Raw genomic sequence first — 11,755 nt, forward strand, 5'->3', positions numbered from 1 at the left:
CTAGTACACGCTCTCTATAGTGTCAGTAATAATCTAGTACACTCTCTCTATAGAGTCAGTGATAATCTAGTACACACTCTCTATAGTGTCAGTAATAATCTAGTACACACTCTCTGTAGTGTCAGTAATTATCTAGTACACGCTCTCTATAGTGTCAGTAATAATCTAGTACACTCTATAGTGTCAGTAATAATCTAGTACACACTCTCTAGTGTCAGTAATAATCTAGTACACACTCTATAGTGTCAGTAATAATCTAGTACACTCTCTATAATGTCAGTAATAATCTAGTACACACTCTCTATAGTGTCAGTAATTATCTAGTACACACTCTATAGTGTCAGTAATTATCTAGTACACACTCTCTATAGTGTCAGTAATTATCTAGTACACACTCTATAGTGTCAGTAATAATCTAGTACACGCTCTCTATAGTGTCAGTAATAATCTAGAAAACACTCTCTGTAGTGTCAGTAATTATCTAGTACACACTCCTATAGTGTCAGTAATTATCTAGTACACACTCTCTATAGTGTCAGTAATAATCTAGTACACGCTCTCTATAGTGTCAGTAATTATCTAGTACATGCTCTCTATAGTGTCAGTAATTATCTAGTACACACTATCTATAGTGTCAGTAATTATCTAGTACACACTCTCTGTAGTGTCAGTAATTATCTAGTACACACTCTCTATAGTGTCAGTAATTATCTAGTACACACTCTCTATAGTGTCAGTAATAATCTAGTACACACTCTCTATAGTGTCAGTAATAATCTAGTACACGCTCTCTATAGTGTCAGTAATAATCTAGTACACGCTCTCTATAGTGTCAGTAATAATCTAGTACACGCTCTCTATAGTGTCAGTAATAATCTAGTACACTCTCTCTATAGAGTCAGTGATAATCTAGTACACACTCTCTATAGTGTCAGTAATAATCTAGTACACACTCTCTGTAGTGTCAGTAATTATCTAGTACACGCTCTCTATAGTGTCAGTAATAATCTAGTACACTCTATAGTGTCAGTAATAATCTAGTACACACTCTCTAGTGTCAGTAATAATCTAGTACACACTCTATAGTGTCAGTAATAATCTAGTACACTCTCTATAATGTCAGTAATAATCTAGTACACACTCTCTATAGTGTCAGTAATTATCTAGTACACACTCTATAGTGTCAGTAATTATCTAGTACACACTCTCTATAGTGTCAGTAATTATCTAGTACACACTCTATAGTGTCAGTAATAATCTAGTACATGCTCTCTATAGTGTCAGTAATTATCTAGTACACACTCTCTATAGTGTCAGTAATTATCTAGTACACTCTCTCTATAGTGTCAGTAATAATCTAGTACACACTCTCTATAGTGTCAGTAATTATCTAGTACACTCTCTCTATAGTGTCAGTAATAATCTAATACACGCTCTCTATAGTGTCAGTAATAATCTAGTACACACTCTCTGTAGTGTCAGTAATAATGTAGTACACGCTCTCTATAGTGTCAATAATTATCTAGTACACTCTCTATAGTGTCAGTAATAATCTAGTACACTCTCTATAGTGTCAGTAATTATCTAGTACACTCTCTATAGCGTCTGTAATAATCTAGTACACGCTCTCTATAGTGTCAGTAATAATCTAGTACACACTCTCTGTAGTGTCAGTAATAATGTAGTACACGCTCTCTATAGTGTCAGTAATAATCTAGTACACGCTCTCTATAGTGTCAGTAATAATCTAGTACACACTCTCTGTAGTGTCAGTAATAATCTAGTACACGCTCTCTATAGTGTCAGTAAAAATCTAGTTCACACTCTCTGTAGTGTCAGTAATAATGTAGTACACGCTCTCTATAGTGTCAGTAATTATCTAGTACACACTCTCTATAGTGTCAATAATAATCTAGTACACACTCTATAGTGTCAGTAATAATCTAGTACACTCTATAGTGTCAGTAATAATCTAGTACACACTCTCTGTAGTGTCAGTAATAATCTAGTACACACTCTCTATAGTGTCAGTAATAATCTAGTACACACTCTCTGTCAGTAATAATCTAGTACACACTCTCTATAGTGTCAGTAATTATCTAGTACACACTCTCTATAGTGTCAGTAATTATCTAGTACACACTCTCTATAGTGTCAGTAATTATCTAGTACACACTCTCTATAGTGTCAGTAATTATCTAGTACACACTCTATAGTGTCAGTAATAATCTAGTACACACTCTCTATAGTGTCAGTAATAATATAGTACACTCTCTATAGTGTCAGTAATAATCTAGTACACACTCTCTATAATGTCAGTAATAATCTAGTACACACTCTATAGTGTCAGTAATAATCTAGTACACTCTCTATAATGTCAGTAATAATCTAGTACACACTCTCTATAGTGTCAGTAATTATCTAGTACACGCTCTCTATAGTGTCAGTATTTATCTAGTACACACTCTATAGTGTCAGTAATTATCTAGTACACACTCTCTATAGTGTCCGTAATTATCTAGTACACACTCTATAGTGTCAGTAATAATCTAGTACACGCTCTCTATAGTGTCAGTAATAATATAGTACACTCTCTATAGTGTCAGTAATAATCTAGTACACACTCTCTATAATGTCAGTAATAATCTAGTACACACTCTCTATAATGTCAGTAATAATCTAGTACACACTCTCTATAGTTTCAGTAATAATCTAGTACACACACTCTATAGTGTCAGTAATAATCTAGTACACACTCTCTGTAGTGTCAGTAATAATCTAGTACGCGTTCTCTGTAGTGTCAGTAATTATCTAATACACACTCTCTATAATGTCAGTAATAATCTAGTACACACTCTCTGTAGTGTCAATAATTATCTAGTACACACTCTCTACAGTGTCAGTAATAATCTAGTACACACGCTATAGTGTCAGTAATAATCTAGTACACACTCTCTATAGTGTCAGTAATAATCTAGTACACACTCTCCATAGTGTCAGCAATTATCTAGTACACACTCTCTATAGTGTCAGTAATAATCTAGTACACGCTCTCTATAGTGTCAGTAATAATCTAGTACACACTCTCTGTAGTGTCAGTATTTATCTAGTACACACTCTATAGTGTCAGTAATTATCTAGTACACACTCTCTATAGTGTCAGTAATTATCTAGTACACACTCTATAGTGTCAGTAATAATCTAGTACACGCTCTCTATAGTGTCAGTAATAATCTAGTACACACTCTCTATAGTGTCAGTAATAATCTAGTACACACTCTCTGTAGTGTCAGTAATAATCTAGTACGCGTTCTCTGTAGTGTCAGTAATTATCTAGTACACGCTCTCTATAGTGTCGGTAATTATCTAGTACACACTCTCTATAGTGTCAGTAATAATCTAGTACACACTCTCTATAGTGTCAGTAATTATCTAGTACATACTCTCTATAGTGTCAGTAATTATCTAGTACACACTCTCTATAGTGTCAGTAATAATCTAGTACACTCTCTATAGTGTCAGTAATAATCTAGTACACGCTCTCTGTAGTGTCAGTAATTATCTAGTACACACTCTCAGTAGTGTCAGTAATAATCTAGTACACTCTCTATAGTGTCAGTAATTATCTAGTACACACTCTCTATAGTGTCAGTAATAATCTAGTACACACTCTCTATAGTGTCAGTAATAATCTAGTACACACTCTCTGTAGTGTCAGTAATTATCTAGTACACGCTCTCTATAGTGTCAGTAATAATCTAGTACACTCTCTATAGTGTCAGTAATAATCTAGTACACACTCTCTATAATGTCAGTAATAATCTAGTACACTCTCTATAGTGTCAGTAATAATCTAGTACACTCTCTATAGTGTCAGTAATAATCTAGTACACACTCTCCATAGTGTCAGTAATAATCTAGTACACACTCTATAGTGTCAGTAATAATCTAGTACACTCTCTATAATGTTAGTAATAATCTAGTACACACTCTCTATAGTGTCAGTAATTATCTAGTACACACTCTATAGTGTCAGTAATTATCTAGTACACACTCTCTATAGTGTCAGTAATTATCTAGTACACACTCTATAGTGTCAGTAATAATCTAGTACATGCTCTCTATAGTGTCAGTAATTATCTAGTACACACTCTCTATAGTGTCAGTAATTATCTAGTACACTCTCTATAGTGTCAGTAATAATCTAATACACGCTCTCTATAGTGTCAGTAATAATCTAGTACACACTCTCTGTAGTGTCAGTAATAATGTAGTACACGCTCTCTATAGTGTCAATAATTATCTAGTACACTCTCTATAGTGTCAGTAATAATCTAGTACACACTCTCTGTAGTGTCTGTAATAATCTAGTACACACTCTCTATAGTGTCAGTAATAATCTAGTACACACTCTCTATGTCAGTAATAATCTAGTACACACTCTCTATAGTGTCAGTAATTATCTAGTACACACTCTCTATAGTGTCAGTAATTATCTAGTACACACTCTCTATAGTGTCAGTAATTATCTAGTACACACTCTCTATAGTGTCAGTAATTATCTAGTACACACTCTATAGTGTCAGTAATAATCTAGTACACGCTCTCTATAGTGTCAGTAATTATCTAGTACACACTCTCTATAGTGTCAGTAATAATCTAGTACACTCTCTATAGTGTCAGTAATAATCTAGTACACACTCTCTATAGTGTCAGTAATAATCTAGTACACACTCTCTATAATGTCAGTAATAATCTAGTACACACTCTCTATAGTGTCAGTAATTATCTAGTACACACTCTCTATAGTGTCAGTAATTATCTAGTACACACTCTCTATAGTGTCAGTAATAATCTAGTACACTCTATAGTGTCAGTAATTATCTAGTACACACTCTCTATAGTGTCAGTAATAATCTAGTACACTCTCTATAGTGTCAGTAATAATCTAGTACACACTCTCCATAGTGTCAGCAATTATCTAGTACACACTCTCTATAGTGTCAGTAATAATCTAGTACACGCTCTCTATAGTGTCAGTAATAATCTAGTACACACTCTCTGTAGTGTCAGTAATTATCTAGTACACACTCTCTATAGTGTCAGTAATTATCTAGTACACACTCTCTATAGTGTCAGTAATTATCTAGTACACACTCTCTATAGTGTCAGTAATAATCTAGTACACGATCTCTAAAGTGTCAGTAATAATCTAGTACACTCTCTATAGTGTCAGTAATAATCTAGTACACACTCTCTGTAGTGTCAGTAATTATTTAGTACACACTCTCTATAGTGTCAGTAATAATCTAGTAAACACTCTCTGTAGTGTCAGTAATTATCTAGTGCACACTCTCTATAGTGTCAGTAATAATCTAGTACACACTCTCTATAGTGTCAGTAATAATCTAGTACACACTCTCTATAGTGTCAGTAATTATCTAGTACACACTCTCTATAGTGTCAGTAATAATCTAGTAAACATTCTCTGTAGTGTCAGTAATTATCTACTACACACTTTCTATAGTGTCAGTAATAATCTAGTACACACTCTATAGTGTCAGTAATAATCTAGTACACACTCTCTATAGTGTCAGTAATAATCTAGTACACACACTCTATAGTGTCAGTAATAATCTAGTACACACTCTCTGTAGTGTCAGTAATAATCTAGTACGCGTTCTCTGTAGTGTCAGTAATAATCTAGTACACACTCTCTATAGTGTCAGTAATTATCTAGTACACACTCTATAGTGTCAGTAATTATCTAGTACACACTCTCTATAGTGTCAGTAATTATCTAGTACACACTCTATAGTGTCAGTAATAATCTAGTACATGCTCTCTATAGTGTCAGTAATTATCTAGTACACACTCTCTATAGTGTCAGTAATTATCTAGTACACTCTCTATAGTGTCAGTAATAATCTAATACACGCTCTCTATAGTGTCAGTAATAATCTAGTACACACTCTCTGTAGTGTCAGTAATAATGTAGTACACGCTCTCTATAGTGTCAATAATTATCTAGTACACTCTCTATAGTGTCAGTAATAATCTAGTACACACTCTCTGTAGTGTCTGTAATAATCTAGTACACACTCTCTATAGTGTCAGTAATAATCTAGTACACACTCTCTATGTCAGTAATAATCTAGTACACACTCTCTATAGTGTCAGTAATTATCTAGTACACACTCTCTATAGTGTCAGTAATTATCTAGTACACACTCTCTATAGTGTCAGTAATTATCTAGTACACACTCTCTATAGTGTCAGTAATTATCTAGTACACACTCTATAGTGTCAGTAATAATCTAGTACACGCTCTCTATAGTGTCAGTAATTATCTAGTACACACTCTCTATAGTGTCAGTAATAATCTAGTACACTCTCTATAGTGTCAGTAATAATCTAGTACACACTCTCTATAGTGTCAGTAATAATCTAGTACACACTCTCTATAATGTCAGTAATAATCTAGTACACACTCTCTATAGTGTCAGTAATTATCTAGTACACACTCTCTATAGTGTCAGTAATTATCTAGTACACACTCTCTATAGTGTCAGTAATAATCTAGTACACTCTATAGTGTCAGTAATTATCTAGTACACACTCTCTATAGTGTCAGTAATAATCTAGTACACTCTCTATAGTGTCAGTAATAATCTAGTACACACTCTCCATAGTGTCAGCAATTATCTAGTACACACTCTCTATAGTGTCAGTAATAATCTAGTACACGCTCTCTATAGTGTCAGTAATAATCTAGTACACACTCTCTGTAGTGTCAGTAATTATCTAGTACACACTCTCTATAGTGTCAGTAATTATCTAGTACACACTCTCTATAGTGTCAGTAATTATCTAGTACACACTCTCTATAGTGTCAGTAATAATCTAGTACACGATCTCTAAAGTGTCAGTAATAATCTAGTACACTCTCTATAGTGTCAGTAATAATCTAGTACACACTCTCTGTAGTGTCAGTAATTATTTAGTACACACTCTCTATAGTGTCAGTAATAATCTAGTAAACACTCTCTGTAGTGTCAGTAATTATCTAGTGCACACTCTCTATAGTGTCAGTAATAATCTAGTACACACTCTCTATAGTGTCAGTAATAATCTAGTACACACTCTCTATAGTGTCAGTAATTATCTAGTACACACTCTCTATAGTGTCAGTAATAATCTAGTAAACATTCTCTGTAGTGTCAGTAATTATCTAGTACACACTTTCTATAGTGTCAGTAATAATCTAGTACACACTCTATAGTGTCAGTAATAATCTAGTACACACTCTCTATAGTGTCAGTAATAATCTAGTACACACACTCTATAGTGTCAGTAATAATCTAGTACACACTCTCTGTAGTGTCAGTAATAATCTAGTACGCGTTCTCTGTAGTGTCAGTAATTATCTAGTACACACTCTCTATAATGTCAGTAATAATCTAGTACACACTCTCTGTAGTGTCAATAATTATCTAGTACACACTCTCTATAGTGTCAGTAATAATCTAGTACACACTCTATTGTGTCAGTAATAATCTAGTACACACTCTCTATAGTGTCAGTAATAATCTAGTACACACTCTCTATAGTGTCAGTAATAATCTAGTACACACTCTCTGTAGTGTCAGTAATAATCTAGTACGCGTTCTCTGTAGTGTCAGTAATTATCTAGTACACGCTCTCTATAGTGTCGGTAATTATCTAGTACACACTCTCTATAGTGTCAGTAATAATCTAGTACACACTCTCTATAGTGTCAGTAATTATCTAGTACATACTCTCTATAGTGTCAGTAATTATCTAGTACACACTCTCTATAGTGTCAGTAATAATCTAGTACACGCTCTCAGTAGTGTCAGTAATAATCTAGTACACTCTCTATAGTGTCAGTAATTATCTAGTACACACTCTCTATAGTGTCAGTAATAATCTAGTACACACTCTCTATAGTGTCAGTAATAATCTAGTACACACTCTCTATAGTGTCAGTAATAATCTAGTACGCTCTCTATAGTGTCAGTAATTATCTAGTACACACTCTCTATAATGTCAGTAATAATCTAGTACACGCTCTCTATAGTGTCAGTAATAATCTAGTACACACTCTCTATAGTGTCAGTAATAATTTAGTACACGCTCTCTATAGTGTCAGTAATAATCTAGTACACACTCTCTGTAGTGTCAGTAATTATTTAGTACACACTCTCTATAGTGTCAGTAATAATCTAGTAAACACTCTCTGTAGTGTCAGTAATTATCTAGTACACACTCTCTATAGTGTCAGTAATAATCTAGTACACACACTCTATAGTGTCAGTAATAATCTAGTACACACTCTCTGTAGTGTCAGTAATAATCTAGTACACACTCTCTATAATGTCAGTAATAATCTAGTACACACTCTCTGTAGTGTCAATAATAATCTAGTACACACACTCTATAGTGTCAGTAATAATCTAGTAAACACTCTCTGTAGTGTCAGTAATAATCTAGTACGCGTTCTCTGTAGTGTCAGTAATTATCTAGTACATGCTCTCTATAGTGTCAGTAATTATCTAGTACACACTCTCTGTAGTGTCAGTAATAATCTAGTACACACTCTCTATAATGTCAGTAATAATCTAGTACACACTCTCTGTAGTGTCAGTAATAATCTAGTACGCGTTCTCTGTAGTGTCAGTAATTATCTAGTACATGCTCTCTATAGTGTCAGTAATTATCTAGTACACACTCTCTGTAGTGTCAGTAATAATCTAGTACACACTCTCTATAATGTCAGTAATAATCTAGTACACACTCTCTGTAGTGTCAATAATAATCTAGTACACACTCTATAGTGTCAGTAATAATCTAGTACACACTCTCTGTAGTGTCAGTAATAATCTAGTACGCGTTCTCTGTAGTGTCAGTAATTATCTAGTACATGCTCTCTATAGTGTCAGTAATTATCTAGTACACACTCTCTATAGTGTCAGTAATAATCTAGTACACACTCTCTATAGTGTCAGTAATTATCTAGTACATACTCTCTATAGTGTCAGTAATTATCTAGTACACACTCTCTATAGTGTCAGTAATAATCTAGTACACACTCTCAGTAGTGTCAGTAATAATCTAGTACTCTCTATAGTGTCAGTAATTATCTAGCACACGCTCTCTATAGTGTCAGTAATAATCTAGTACACACTCTCTATAGTGTCAGTAATAATCTAGTACACACTCTCTATAGTGTCAGTAATAATCTAGTACACTATCTATAGTGTCAGTAATTATCTAGTACACACTCTCTATAGTGTCAGTAATAATCTAGTACACACTCTCTATAGTGTCAGTAATAATCTAGTACACACTCTCTATAGTGTCAGTAATAATCTAGTACACTCTCTATAGTGTCAGTAATTATCTAGTACACACTCTCTATAGTGTCAGTAATAATCTAGTACACACTCTCTATAGTGTCAGTAATAATCTAGTACACTATCTATAGTGTCAGTAATTATCTAGTACACGCTCTCTATAGTGTCAGTAATAATCTAGTACACACTCTCTATAATGTCAGTAATAATCTAGTAACGCTCTCTATAGTGTCAGTAATTATCTAGTACACACTCTCTATAATGTCAGTAATAATCTAGTACACACTCTCTATAGTGTCAGTAATAATCTAGTACACTCTCTATAGTGTCAGTAATTATCTAGTACACACTCTCTATAGTGTCAGTAATAATCTAGTACACACTCTCTGTAGTGTCAGTAATTATCTAGTACACACTCTATAGTGTCAGTAATAATCTAGTACACACTCTCTATAGTGTCAGTAATAATCTAGTACACTCTCTATAGTGTCAGTAATTATCTAGTACACACTCTCTGTAGTGTCAGTAATAATCTAGTACATACTCTCTATAATGTCAGTAATAATCTAGTACACGCTCTCTATAGTGTCAGTAATAATCTAGTACACGCTCTCTATAGTGTCAGTAATAATCTAGTACACACTCTATAGTGTCAGTAATAATCTAGTACACACTCTCTATAGTGTCAGTAATAATCTAGTACACACTCTCTATAATGTCAGTAATAATCTAGTACACACTCTATAATGTCAGTAATAATCTAGTACACTCTCTCTATAGTGTCAGTAATAATCTAGTACACACTCTCTATAGTGTCAGTAATAATCTAGTACACACTCTCTATAGTGTCAGTAATTATCTAGTACATACTCTCTATAATGTCAGTAATAATCTAGTACACACTCTATAATGTCAGTAATAATCTAGTACACTCTCTCTATAGTGTCAGTAATTATCTAGTACACACTCTCTATAATGTCAGTAATAATCTAGTACACACTCTATAATGTCAGTAATAATCTAGTACACTCTCTCTATAGTGTCAGTAATAATCTAGTACACGCTCTCTATAGTGTCAGTAATAATCTAGTACACTCTCTATAGTGTCAGTAATTATCTAGTACACACTCTCTATAGTGTCAGTAATAATCTAGTACATACTCTCTATAATGTCAGTAATAATCTAGTACACGCTCTCTATAGTGTCAGTAATTATCTAGTACACACTCTCTATAATGTCAGTAATAATCTAGTACACGCTCTCTATAGTGTCAGTAATTATCTAGTACACACTCTCTATAGTGTCAGTAATAATCTAGTACACACTCTATAGTGTCAGTAATAATCTAGTACACACTCTATAGTGTCAGTAATTATCTAGTACACGCTCTCTATAGTGTCAGTAATAATCTAGTACACGTTCTCTATAGTGTCAGTAATAATCTAGTACACACTCTATAGTGTCAGTAATTATCTAGTACACACTCTCTATAGTGTCAGTAATAATCTAGTACACACTCTCTATAGTGTCAGTAATAATCTAGTACACACTCTCTGTAGTGTCAGTAATAATCTAGTATAGTGTCAGTAATAATCTAGTACACACTCTCTATAGTGTCAGTAATTATCTAGTACACACTCTCTATAGTGTCAGTAATTATCTAGTACACACTCTCTATAGTGTCAGTAATAAAGAGTTTGTCCAGTTTCAGAAATGTAATGTTCTTTTCTGTATAAATGAAAGTTATACAATTTTCCAATATTAATTCCTCACAGTTTTGAAGATTCATTGTTTACTTCCCGTGGATAAAATCCTGTCCATGGTCATGTGATGGACACACAGGTGCAGGGCTCGTTATAAGGTCATGTGATGGACACCCAGGTGCAGGGCTCGTTATATAGTCATGTGATGGACACACAGGTGCAGGGCTCGTTACATGGTCATGTGATGGACACACAGGTGCAGGGCTCGTTACATGGTCATGTGATGGACACACAGGTGCAGGGCTCGTTACATGGTCATGTGATGATGAACACAAGTACGTTTTTAGTCATGTACAAAAAATTGATTTTAAAAAATATTCAAAAAACCTCCCATTTTTCTCATAAAGTAAAGTAAAAATTAAACAAAATTGGTATCGCCACATTCGTAAAAGTCCGAACTATTCTAAAATATAGTTATTTAACCCGCATAGTAAACGCAGTAAAAAAAATAAATATATATTTTTGCATTTTCCACTATGACTCGTATGTAGAGAGTTGGTGTATTGGGATAAGACATTCTGTCTGACTCAGATATTGTTGGTGGTCCCGAGGTCCAGAATTGTATTGAATATAATTATAATGGTTAGTATTTATCTGGTTCTCAATAGCCCACA

This window comes from Rhinoderma darwinii, unplaced genomic scaffold (genome assembly GCF_050947455.1).
Source record: "Rhinoderma darwinii isolate aRhiDar2 unplaced genomic scaffold, aRhiDar2.hap1 Scaffold_4161, whole genome shotgun sequence".
Classification (NCBI taxonomy): domain Eukaryota; kingdom Metazoa; phylum Chordata; class Amphibia; order Anura; family Rhinodermatidae; genus Rhinoderma; species Rhinoderma darwinii.